Source organism: Balaenoptera ricei, chromosome 6 (assembly GCF_028023285.1).
Source record: "Balaenoptera ricei isolate mBalRic1 chromosome 6, mBalRic1.hap2, whole genome shotgun sequence".
Classification (NCBI taxonomy): domain Eukaryota; kingdom Metazoa; phylum Chordata; class Mammalia; order Artiodactyla; family Balaenopteridae; genus Balaenoptera; species Balaenoptera ricei.
In genome coordinates this window covers 27,822,087-27,835,249 of record NC_082644.1, presented here as the reverse complement: position 1 = coordinate 27,835,249, position 13,163 = coordinate 27,822,087, and the positions used below count along the sequence as shown (strand labels likewise).

The 13,163-nt window shown below is 37.9% G+C and overlaps 1 protein-coding gene across 1 annotated transcript in view; it reads right to left on the bottom strand.

The window, feature by feature from the left end:
* Positions 1 to 13,163, bottom strand: part of LOC132366911 (low-density lipoprotein receptor-related protein 12-like) — a 119,571-nt gene that overhangs the window by 72,911 nt on the left and 33,497 nt on the right. Inside the window, 1 exon segment of the mRNA XM_059924366.1 lies at positions 8,553 to 8,663. The gene's annotated coding sequence lies outside the window, so the exon portion shown is untranslated.

Here is a 13,163-nt window from a genome sequence, read left to right as displayed (position 1 = left end):
GGAGCAATTCCAACTATCTACATATACCATTTCTAGCTATCAGGATGTAAAAAATGCAGAAATCCTCCCTCTGGACCTGTCTAGGTAACCTCTGATTCCCTTTCTGCTGTGCTTCCTGCAGTCTGCTAGCAGCCTGAGCAGGAGACAACAGGTAGCTTTCCAAAAAGTGCATCCATAATGAAAGAATCACACAGAGCTGCCTAATTGTAAAACAGATTCCTGTACTAAATGCAGACATACCCTATAATGGTTTTGTAAACAGACAATTTAAAATTAAATAAAAAATAAGTGTATACTTGTTAATTTGTGATTCAAATTAAATGCCAGTGATATTAAAGAAAAAAAGTACAGTGTGACTGTTCACACGTGACTCCCTTAAGTTCTGTGTGCAGTGTCCCGAGGGACAACTTTCAATGCCCTTGGCAATTAACATTCATTGCTGCAGCTCTTTCTGCATAAAATAAACAAAAATCCATTGCTACTGTGTGTTTTGTTTTGCTTCTCTCATAGACACTCCTGACCAAGTTTTAAAGAAACACACAGTAGCGAGGCATTCAGATCTGAGTTGATCTCAGGCTTTGCAGTTCTTATGTGTTTGAAGTTCTGTATTGACAAGACTATAAGATGATTTTGCTAATTTCTCACCTTAGAAATAAAATACGAATTGCCCAGCAAGCCTATAAACCATCCGAACATGTACTAAATACCTCATGCATGACTGAATAAAATGTATGACCAAGTTTATTTGTGCATCTCCCGTGAAATCTTCATGTTTATGAGAGATGCAGCTCTGAGATCTGGTCTAATTCTATAAAAGCATCATTGTGCATCTTTCAGAGGCCCCCTGAGTTAGTTATTCAGAACAGATATGATTCCAGATCATTCTTGAGGCCACTCAGAATAGCTGCATCTCCCTCTGACATGTAGAGAGCAGTGGGGAATCCAGGATGCCCAGAAGGGCAGGAGGCCAGGCGCTCTGCTCCAAGGCCCCCACCACTTCCCAGGGACACACCGTTACTCTTCTTAAGGCGAGAGCTCCTTTTTCTTTTTAATTAAATTCAGTGTAGGATCATGTCAGGAAATGCAAGGGTGACATGCTTAGAAATAAAACCATGAGTACTAAATTATCCATCCATACTTGACTGCTCAGTTAGCCAGAAGCCTTTGGAAAAAAAGTCCATTGATGGTAAAACTTACATTTTCTTTAGTGATGTTGTGTAGCTGAATTCATTACAATTTGTAAGCACACTGTGGAAGCCTTGGATAAAAAGAGATATGTACAGACGAGCTGCTATACAAAATAGAGTAGTAAAATGAGAATGCAAAAAGGATGAGGTCTGAGCATCACAAAATGTAAATACTACTGACAAAGGTGCATTTTTCTGGGGTGTAGGCATTCATCCCCAGAAAAGTATGGCATTATTTTGTGTCGGAGAAAAGCCTGCTCCACTGGATTTCCTTGGAGGAAACATGGCAACAAGGGAAGAGTCTACTGCAAGGATCACAGGACAGAGAGAACAGGGAACCCCTGAAATACCATCTTCCAGTCAGCCCCTAGTCCAGAAGCTCCTCATTAATGTTCAGAGCAAAGGTGGGAGTAGCTGACCACAGGGTCCACTGAGATATTCCATTAGCCTTTGTCACTGGCTGTGGTCTTCCTGGACCAGTCTCTGTGCCACAAGTTAAACCAGAAGTTCAAGACTCCTGTGTGCTTTGATCAATAGTGATCCCAGATGCCTCATGAAAGGTTGCTAATTGAACCTCACCCCTTTGGCAGGATTGAAGGTCACCTCACTTGGTACGTCTTTCATCAGTGACTCCAAACAAGAAAAAGGGAATATCCCTACAAGAGGCAATGTAATTGCATTGGATGAGTAAAGCAGTATGTAATGGGATAAAATATATCTCCATAGGGATGCCAATATTTATTAAAAGTGGAGTAAACAAAGACATCATGGTGTATGTCAAGGATACATACTGTTAAATAAATAACTTTCATGAACATTTCTGTATATTATACATGATATAAAAGTGAATTACTTTGGAAAAGAACAGAGTAGAATTTGCTAGACAACTATTTTTGAATTTGGATAGTGCTTAGAAGGGCTTCCACATACCTTTTGGGAAGTTGCCAAGTACGTCATAGGCAGTACTTAATCTTGGAAAAATACTATGGCAAAATTGTGGCCACCATAAGATACTTACTGGGCAGATAATCAACACAGACATAATTTTGCAAGGATAAACTGTTGTGTTTTTCATTCCTCTCTGGTAAATCCTGTTAGCCAGTGATCATTATCCCATGAAGCCCTAGAGAATCCAGGGAGGGCAAAGACCAACTAAGAAAATAGGAAACAGGACGTGTGATGTCTCCCTCTTTGGCAGGAAGAAGAGATGGGAACCCAGACGATCGTGGGAAAGAGAGGAAATGGAGGAAGGGTAAAAGGTGGTGGGAGGGTGATTCAGACACCTTGCTCAGGAGCGAAGTCCCAGGGGGATCAGAAAAGTGAGAGGAATAAGCAAGCTGTGGAAAGGCTTTGTCTTGGCTTCCATTTGGAATTTTGGGAGATCACCTTGTAGGGGGCTGTGTAGTCATTACTAATGGTTGCCAACTATTTCCCTTCTTCTACCTTTCAGGCACTTGGAGGATTGCGATTTCCACGCCCCCTGGTGGTTGGGTGAGGCTATGTGACCAGCTCTGGCCAACAAGCTTTGAGTGGAAGTGATAGGTTTCTTCTGGACTAAACTGCCAGGACAAAACCATTTGACGATCTTTTTCCCCTTGGCATGGTGAACCAGACTGCCCACAGGCCATCAAAAGGGGGCACAGAAGTGAGATGAGAGTCTGACTGGATCTGAACAGGTCAACTTGGCAAAGGCAAATTAAACCTGTAACCAAGGCTGCTCAGGCTGGAAACCAAATGAGACTCATGGTCAGGCTTCAGGGAGGCAAGAAGTGACATCGCAAAGATCCCGGAAGGGACAATGACCTGTTCCCTGGGAACACGGTCTTACCAAGAGGTAAATCCGCCACAGGCTTCAGGAGCAGGTGCCAAGTAACCCTCAGCGTTAAAAGCAGACAAACTCCCTTCAGCAGATAGCAAGGAGCTGAGCCCCAACGTGAGAAGCCCCACCATCCAGCTCCATGAGGGCACCAGCCCTTCTGTAAACCCAAACACTGTCTTGGAAAGAAGCAGGAACAAAGAAATCTGAGCATCCCTGGAAGATGTTCACCCATTCAAAAGAGTCCACTGAATCCAAAAGAGACTGAGGATTGCCTTATTCTGGGGGTAGTGCTATAATTTGGGCTACTTGGTAGAGAGAAATGACAACATTGCCTCCCTGAAGGTTGTTGACAACGCTGAAAAACACGTTTGGTTTGTTCTGGTTTGTCTCATCTAGCATCTTAGGTTCTATGGAGGTAACCTGGAGACTCCAGACCTTGAAAAGGACCATGGGAAAATCTGAGCAGATGAGTTCTGTGTGACAACTGTACGGCAGGGTCTGCACGAACCCTGGGATTTGGGGGCTTCTCCTCTCACATGCTACCATCATGCCGTGATTTAATAAAGTTGCCTGGTCACCAAGACAGTGCTCTGTGCTTTAGTACATGGGTGTATTTTACATGGATGCTATTACATTTGGCCTGTCCACTGCACTCAATACCCACAGTTGCATCTGCAGGATCATTTGTTAAGAAAAATCGGAAAAAGAATGTGTCTTGGCCCTAATAGGTCTAAAAACTTTTAGGAAGCACAGATAAACAGAATGAAAAATCTGACATCCAGAGGCAAAAAGTCCCCAGTACATTCATATGCCTTTATAAAAATCTGGTTTGCAAGCCCTTTTATTGCCATCTGAATTGCTCAGACTAGTATTTGGGAATACTGACCAGTTCTACCAGGCACGTAGCCTGTGAATAAAAGATAGAAATACTGGAGAACTATGATTTTATGAAAAAATATGAGGGACAATTTTATTATTATAAGATTTGCATCAAACATTTTTGATGTATTCAGTAATATTCTGATTTATATCAGGAGTTGATATACGTCTAGATATTTTAAATTATTATTCACTCTTTCCATTTTCTAACATTTCTTTGTAAAAAACAGTGAATTTTACATCATAGCTTATTTGGGATATTGCAGAGTCCAAATAATCAGACGTTCCAGGTTATAAGAAAATATTTAGTGTCTGATGCCCAGGCCTAAGCATTGTCTCCTAATCGAATCATGTGTATTTATTTCCTGCTAAAACCTGGAGTATTAACTTGTACTAGTAAATGTACTTCCTAAAGTGAGAAATAAATATCTTAACGCTGAGAATTGTTGCTAATATGCTCAGCCATCAATTGTATTGGGAGCATTAGACAAAGTCTTTCCTGGCTCCACCAACACATAAGTCTGTTGTGAGGAAATATGATCAATGTCTCGGTACAGGAAAGGTGAAGAATTACAAAGAGAAAAGAAAACATCCAGTCAGTTCAGCTTGTCTCCATCTACTTTCTGTTTGCAATACACAATATAGTAATCTGATATGCCATTTTTGATCAAGTTAAATTTAAAGCAGTCTCATTTGCACTGTCAGTGATGAGTGGCTTGCCGCATTAGAGGGCGTGATTTTCAGCATCTGGGCCATGAACGGAGTTGTCCCTCTTTCTGGGGATGACTGTTTATGCAAGCACTTCGGGGGAACAAAAAAGGAGAACAAAATGTGTGTACACTTCCTCCTAATCAATCTCAATCAGCTCTGGCCAGACCACTCATCTCACCACCATGCCTGCGGTGACTAAAGAGGACACGTCACGTGGCTAAAAAGAACATGTTATCCGGAGTTGGAAAGTAGCATCTGAAATGCTAAAGCCAGTTTCATGAAGGGTCACCTCCAGTAACAATAATTGTAAAAACAAAAGGTTATTTTCACATGCAAGATCTAGAATGAAAGTCCAGCGTGGTTTACTCTAAGGTAGTTTGTTTACTTTTGGTTTTGGTTTTTTAACTTTTGTTTTGAATAAACTTGGATAAACTGCATAAAGTTCCTTTAGGAGATTTTTGAGAAGAAAAAAATGAAGTCAATATTATAGCATGTTCTTATTTAGAATACACAGATTTCAGCAATCTTGATTTTATATGAGAAATATTAGGTCACTTGTAATTCTAGGAAATATCAATTTAATATTGATGGAAACAAATTCAGCTAATATGAATAGTCAAACCCAATTTGACTGTAAAGATGTAAAGCTTCAAGAACTTTACATTTTTATCTAATGGCATCAATTTTCTTTTTTTTCTTTTTTTTTTTTTAATTTTCTTGAATAGGTATATGAATACATGTACGTGTCTGTGTTTTACCCCTTAAAAAAAAAATCCATCAGTTCTGAAAAATTATACATTCAGGCATTTCCAGTAATTTGTGTTTCTCTGTATAAAAAGGTAAGGTGTATGACCTCAGAGGGGATACTTTGTTAAATGTACTATCTGGAACCCAATCCCAGACTTCAAAATGGGAATGCTAGAGGAACCAGACTAGAAATTTCAAAAGTAAACTCCAGGAGCACTTAGTCCAATATTGAGTGATGATACTAGCCCATTACTATCTCTACAATAACCAACACTTCCATTAGGGAGCTCACAGAAAACACTGGCAAACAGGTGGTAACATGCTCAGGAATCATGGTTTTCAAAGATTCAAGGTCTGCATCTCTATGCTTTGGCCCACCTGTCCCTAGAAACGCCTGGATCCCTCCTAACTTCTCTGCTCATTCCTCTTAATATCCTTCATAGACTTCTTTCTTCTATTTATTGCAAAGTCTTTTCTAAGAAATATTTTACTACTTTTCATAAATTAATAGAAAACAAAATAAATACATAAACTGCATAAGTAAAAAATATGTAAAAGAGAAAACATGAAATGTGCAATAAGTTCTAGTCAATTAATTAACATTTGTTATGTGTTGAATCAGTGAAGTACTTTAAAATCATAAAATGCCTTAAAGTTTGAATTATTTGGCTTTGGGGGGTTAGACAGTGGGTCAAATTTATATATATGCACACACATACAATCAAAAATTATGTATAGACTATTCTCTTACTACCTTTATGTATCAGGTAGATGAATTGATCAGCTGCTATGTATAAAGTTCTTGGTGGAAGCTGTGATATTTGAGACATTTCTAATTCTTCATGAACATTCTAGAAGCGCAATGACTTATGGGCAAAATAAGAAACTAGGGGTGTAAGACAGACCACCTTCTTTAAAACTTCCAAATACTACAACACAGACCAAGGAAATTTTAACCATACAATCAGGGAGTCTAACATGATTTTCCTCACTAGATCATACACAAAATATTCCAAAAAGCTAAAACTACTATATATGAAGAATCATCGCCCTCATTATATTCATCCACATTTCATACTATCCACATTTTACATCATAATCATCTAAACTAAAGTGAACTAATATGTTCTCCAGCATTTACCAAGGCAAAGGAAATGTCAATAAAGACTCGGGGATGCTGGCTTTTAACAGAAAACACATATAGATAATCCTTCAGAAGGAATATTGATAAATTGTGCTGTCTAAAGCATGCTTTAGAAATGGGTCTGAAATCAGGTGGTAATATCTAGGGATATTTAGTGAAATGTACACTATATGCAATCAGAGTAGCAACAACCATGAAAAAAAAACCCTCATCAGTTGATTGCCACTCTTAAAATAATTAATTTAAATTTGCAAAGAGAGTAGTTTAAATATAAAAGATAAGCTTTGTACTTACCATTTTATAATGATGGCTTATAATATTCTGAGTTATTAGTTTTTTAATTAAATATAATGGAAATAAGTTCATCTTAAGCTTCAGGATTTTCCCTTCTAATGTTTATAAACTTCCCAGTGCCACCATATTGATAGCACTGGAGGCCTGAATCATAAAGATACTCTACACATGCAAATTAGAAACACAACACACAAGCCCCTCGGGCCTCTTTAAACTAATTAAATATGGCTTATTTAGTTTTTACAATTTTAGGGAAACCACTGGAAAGTTTAGATGTTAAGCTGATATTAGAATAACCACCAGACCGAAAATGGGTAATTTGATAACTGATCTCATTGAAATCTGGTTTCAATGAGAATATATTTTTACTGGGGTGCTAAAAATGATTATGAATGATGCTTTGAGGAGTAAGTATCTGGCCACAAAATGCTTTTTCCTGGGAAAAGACCATGAAGGTGGACAATTAATGGACATGCCTTCCCATCCTGAGCTCACTGAATTTCTTCACCTGTGTTCTTACTCTTCCCTGCCAATCTATTTGATCACTTACTAGGTTCCCAAATTTGATCCTTAAGGACACAGTAAAGTTCAAGCTAGACTTTAACTCTGATCTTAGAAATGTCAAAGAAAGGGAGGAAAACACTCAATTCCTTAGTAGTATCTCCAGAATTTACAGCAGTGCGTTTACATGGGACACAGTTAATTTTAACTTTTACTTTCTGAATTCATCTTTCATTTAAAAAATCTATCCCTTAAAACAGTAGCAAAACAAAAGCAGAAATAGAGACACAGACGTAGAGAACAAATGTATGGATACCAAGGGGGAAAGGGGTGGGGTGGGAGGAATTAGGAGACTGGGATTGACATATATACATTATTGATACTATGTATAAAATAGACAACTGATGGGAACATACTGTATAGCACAGGGAGCTCTACCTAATGCACTGTGGTGACCTAAGTGGGAGGGAAGTCCAAAAGGGAGGGGATATCTGTATGGGTACGGCTGATTCATTTTGTTGTGCAGTGGAGGCTAACACAACATTGTCAAGCAACCATACTCCAATAAAAGTTAATCAAAAAAAGTAGCAAAGCATTTGAATTTGAAGTGTATGTATTCACTTATTTAATCCACTGAATTAGTATTTGTGCAATAGAAGAGGTAATTCACTCGACAACATTCAAGTAGCAAAAATGGACCTTTCCAAAAAGTAAGTCATTAACTCCCTTCCCACTAATAGGAAGGGAATCTTTATTTTCAGTAGCAGCCTTCACCTGGTCTCCTCCCAGGCCAAGTCCTGGGAATGGAGTCATTTTCCCATGACATCCTTTGGCAGCTTCACATCTTGCAAACATCAGGCTTCCCCAGTGGCTGCAGCACTGGCTCCTTCTTGTGTTGTTGTAGTTATTCATGACCAGCGCACTTGACTAGTCACCCTTCTGTCGCCGGTCCTAAAACTAAAAAGGGATGATAACCCTGGAAAAAATCTAGACTCCAATAATTCCCTTCTCATAAATCTTATTGATGATCATTTGCTGGCAATCAATAGGGAAGGAAGATATCAAAACAAACCAAACAATGGATCATAAGCAAGAAGAAAGCTAGCAGAGGAATACTAGCAGATATGATGAACCTGCTGCTTTCTTCAGTTTCATTAAACTCAATATCATTAAGTTTTGACCTATAAGAAGGAATATGAACTAAAACTGAAAATAATTCTCTCTGGGAAAGAATCAGCGTGGATTGACAAGAAGACAGCTGCAGACTCACCGTCTCTGCGATTAAGGCTTGCGAAGCCAGGGCCGTGGCTGCTGGACCGCTCTGAGGAGCTGCTGAAGGAAGCCCGGGCCAGGGCAGACGCCAGAGGAGCGTCACCGCTATCTGGGGGGAAACACCACGTGCGGGTTAATACACTGATTAAAGCTTTCCTGTCCTCTCTTCCTCTCTTCTTCCTTCCCTTTTACTTTCCTTTCCTTCCTGTTTCCCTGCCACCCTCCCTTGTCTTCTTCCTTAATTTCCTTTCTTTTTAGTTAACAGGCTAGGAAAATGCTAGAGCCTGTGGCAAACATCAGTCTTGATCAGAGGTGTGTTAGTAAACGTTGAACAACAGGCTCTTAAGGAAAATTAAAAACCCTGATTGGTAGCATTTGCCACTTTCCATGGTGTAAATACTCGTACCATGGCCAATTCAAAGCTATCAACGTGATGTCACTGACCAGGAAGTTGTAAAAAGAATCATTATATAGTATTTTCACCACGCAGACACAAGGTATGTAAATAACCTCAAGAGCACTGATAACAGCAAGATGACATAAAGTAGGAAGTGGTGAGTTTTCAGAATGTATTACTTTTGTTTTAATATGATTTAATTAATTATGTTTATGTAATTTAATTTTTAATAATGATTGTATTTTCATGCAAAATTCATGAAAAGTTAATGATTGGCTCTTGCTAGCTGCTAAAAATTGGTTCTAGCATGTCACTCCTAAGTGGGAAAATATTCAAAGTATTTCCTTGAAAATCAGAAAGAACACTTTCACAGACACCACTGTTTCTATTGAACATTGCACTGAAAGTCCTATCAGTACGTAAGAGAAAATTTAAAAATTAAAAGCACAAAATTGGATAAAAAAGAGCAACCGTTATCGTTTCCAGATGATACGATTATGGAGGTAGAAATTCTGAAAGTCATTGGCTAGCTTAACAATTCATTATACAAAAGCTGATAGTATTTCTAAACTTATCCATAGTTAGAAATTAAATAGAATAGCAAATACTAACAAAACATATAAAGTATCTAAGAATGAATCTTACAGAATTTGCAGGACATTTATGGAGATTATTATAAAAATTGTATTGAAAGACATTAAAGAAAAACTACATAAATTCAGACTACAATGATTGCAAATAGGAAGACTACTTTTAAGGTACCGGTTTTCCCTAGCTTGATCTAAAGATTCATTAGAAGTTCAATCAAAGCTCAGGAGGGTTTTTCACAGAACTTGAAGCAGTGAATCACACAGCTCAGGGGTTCTTAACATGTGGTACAAATATGATATAGGGGGTCTGTTGAGATGAATAGAAAAAAATTACATCTTTATTTTCACTAACCTCTAGCTAAAATTTAGCATATTCTTCAGTCACAAATGTAGACAAACCAGACTATATTCACCAGTGCCCGTGCATATGTTACCAACATAAGTTACAGATATTTTAATAGCAATCGTTGTCCAAGACATCTAGAAATATTGTTTATGGTCCCCTTTACTTCAAAATAACAGTATTTATTAAAGTCACCACTAGATCTTGTTTTTGAATGCGCTAATAACTAAGAAGACACTATGTTACAATTTCTAGTACATTGATATCAGCATTTCAATATAACTATTTACTTTGTAACCCTATGTATACATTTTATGCATTTACAAGCATTGCTGTGAGAAGGGGTCAGGCTTCAGCAAAGTGCCCGAAGGGTCCTTGGCACAAGGAAGAGCAAAGAAGCTCCCGTTGTGAGTGTGTGCACTGCAAGTACAAAGCTGTTGAGACATTACTGGGGCATTATTAGCCATTCAGAAAATTCCAGAAGATTGGGATCACCCACAATCCACAGTCAGCTGTGCTAACTCGAATGTTAACGTGACAATTTCTCAGGGGACAATTTCTCTGCCTGTTGAGCAGACCAGGCCTGCATCATTCCCCCTTTAGGTAAAGGGGTCCCAGGGATCTAAGTAACCTGCTCAAAGTCACAGAGCTGGTGGAGGGTAAGTGAAGATTATCTCCATCAACTGTTTAGCTTGGGAAGCCTGCTCCTTTCCCAGCCTCCCCCACCACGCCCCCAGCACGGCTTCCTTTCTGAGTCTCCCCAGACGCTCCCCACTCAGTCCCCTCTGCTCACATCTTTCTCATCTCACCGTATTGGGGTCTCTCCTTTCTGGGTTGGAAACAGTGAGGACCAAGTGTAGATTCTGGAGCCAGACAGGGTGTGGGCATGACATTTACCAAGCTGCCTACTCTTGGGAAGTCACTGGCCCTCCCTAAGCCTCAGTTACCTCATCTGTACAATGAGGATGTCACACAACTGAATCACACAACTGGACAAAGGGGAATCACACAATTCATAGGGTTTCTATGAGGATTAATAGTGTTTGCTTTTATTATTTTCAGTATGGTAAGACAAGTCATCACATAAGCTTCTTCAAAATATTCTATAAGGACGTTTTCCCTATAGAGAGTTATAGAAGGCAGCATGCAACGTTCCAAGCCATATTCTCATTTTTTATTCTTTCCTCAAAAGAAGGCATATGAATCTTAGTTTTAAAAAAAAAAAAAAAAGAGTAAGATGTACTGGCACTTATGAAGTCATCTTTGTCTTTGAGAAACAATTTTAAAAGTGATCATTTTCTTTACAACCTTAACTGGTTGTTCCAATTCACTTCCACACAGTCAAATTTGAGAATGCACGTGATCAAAAAACGTGACCATGTCCAATAAGGTACTTGGAAAAGAGCAGCTCTGTGTTTGGACAGTGTTTTCTGTACATTCACTGTGTTTTTAACTAAATTACATTCAAGTAAGGTGAAGTCTCAGATGCCACCCAAAAATCTCCTTAACCATTGTTTTCAATCTGAAATGTCTATATTTTATACTACGATTCCTGGAGCCAAAATTATTAAGACACAATTTAATTTTCTTTTTCTGGAATCATTAAAAAATATTTGATTTCCACTGAATATTATTCTTATCAATAGTCTGATACATACTATTTCTATCCAAAAAAAAAGGATGAATCCTGAAATGCTTCAAAGCTACAACAATTATTCATAAATAATTGTTTTTAACAAACGAGATGGCAAAACAACTGAAAAGTACAACTATTTACCACTTAGGGAGAAAATGAGGTGAGTACAAGTAATAATCTTGTAAGAATTAACAAATGAAAATAGACAGATAATATTACAGTTCAATAGGCTAAAGCAAGTTTATTTCTCTTCATAATAACACTCATATTAATAAGAAATTATTCTATGAAATAATCTCAGTTTTGAAATGCACTTATTCCTTCAAAAGTTCAAATGTACTCAGAAGCTCAAATGTTCTCAGAAAAGCTTAGGAACTCTAAAGGGAAACTGAGGATCCATTGTAACGTGTCTTATAGAAAATACAGACACACCGTAATTGTTCATGATTTATGTATGATTCAGATCAGAGTGCTCGGAACATCCTTGTGTTCATGCTTCTATAATACGTTCTTATGTATTAAATGAGCAAACATTGTCTCAGTAGTTGTACCTATTGTAACATCATTTTAATCAATAGCCTATTGTTTGTCCTGCCAACAGAACAGCTTTATACTGAAATTATTAAACAATATTTCAGCTTCTGTTTTTAAAAATTATATATATATTCTTTTCTCCAGGTAAAATCTTAGAAATTTGGAACTTCCCATAGCTGGGGAAAACATAATCCTCTCAATCTAAGTGACACTATCTGAGTGTTTTCCAGACCCTTGACCTCCTCCTAAAACTACTTAAATCTACCCCCTCCATAAATAAAAAACAGTCCCAGACAAACCTCTGGATTACTACAGCTCCTTGGTGATGCATGCTCTTAGTTTCTTCAGAACTTTCAAATCCAGTTTGTACACAACTGTATATAAATGGCATCTTTTCAATATGCATTATGTTCTAAAGTAGACTAAAAATTCCTCAGCAAAGAAAATGTCACTTTACTGAATTCACTGATGAGCTCTAGTAGTTATCTGGTAGCACCTTTAGGATTTTCTATGTCTAATATCATATCATCTGCAAACAGTGACAGTTTTACTTCTTTCTTTTCCAATTTAGATTCCTTTTCTTTTTCTTCTCTGTTTGCCACAGCTAGGACTTCCAAAACTATGTTGAATAAAAGTGGTGAGAGTGGACATCCTTGTCTTGCTCCTGATCTTACAGGACATGCTTTTAGATTTTCACTGTTGAGTATGATGTTAGCTGTAGGTTACTTGTATATGGTCTATATTATTTTGAAATATGTTCCCTCTAGGACCCTTTCTGGAGAGTCTTTATTCATAAATAGGTGTTGAATTTTGTCAAAAGCTTTTTCTGCATCTATTGAGATGATCGTATGGTTTTTATTCTTTAACTTGTGGTGGTGTATCACAGCCATTGATTTGCAGATACTGAAAAATCCTTGCATCCCTAGGATAAATCCCACTTGATCATAGTGTATGAACCTTTTAATGTATTGTTAGATTTGGATTGCTAGTATTTTGTTGAGGACAGATGAATGGATAAAGAAGATGTGCTACCTATATACAATGGGATATTACTCAGCCATTAAAAAGAATGAAATAATGCCATTTGCAGCAACATGGATGGACCTGGA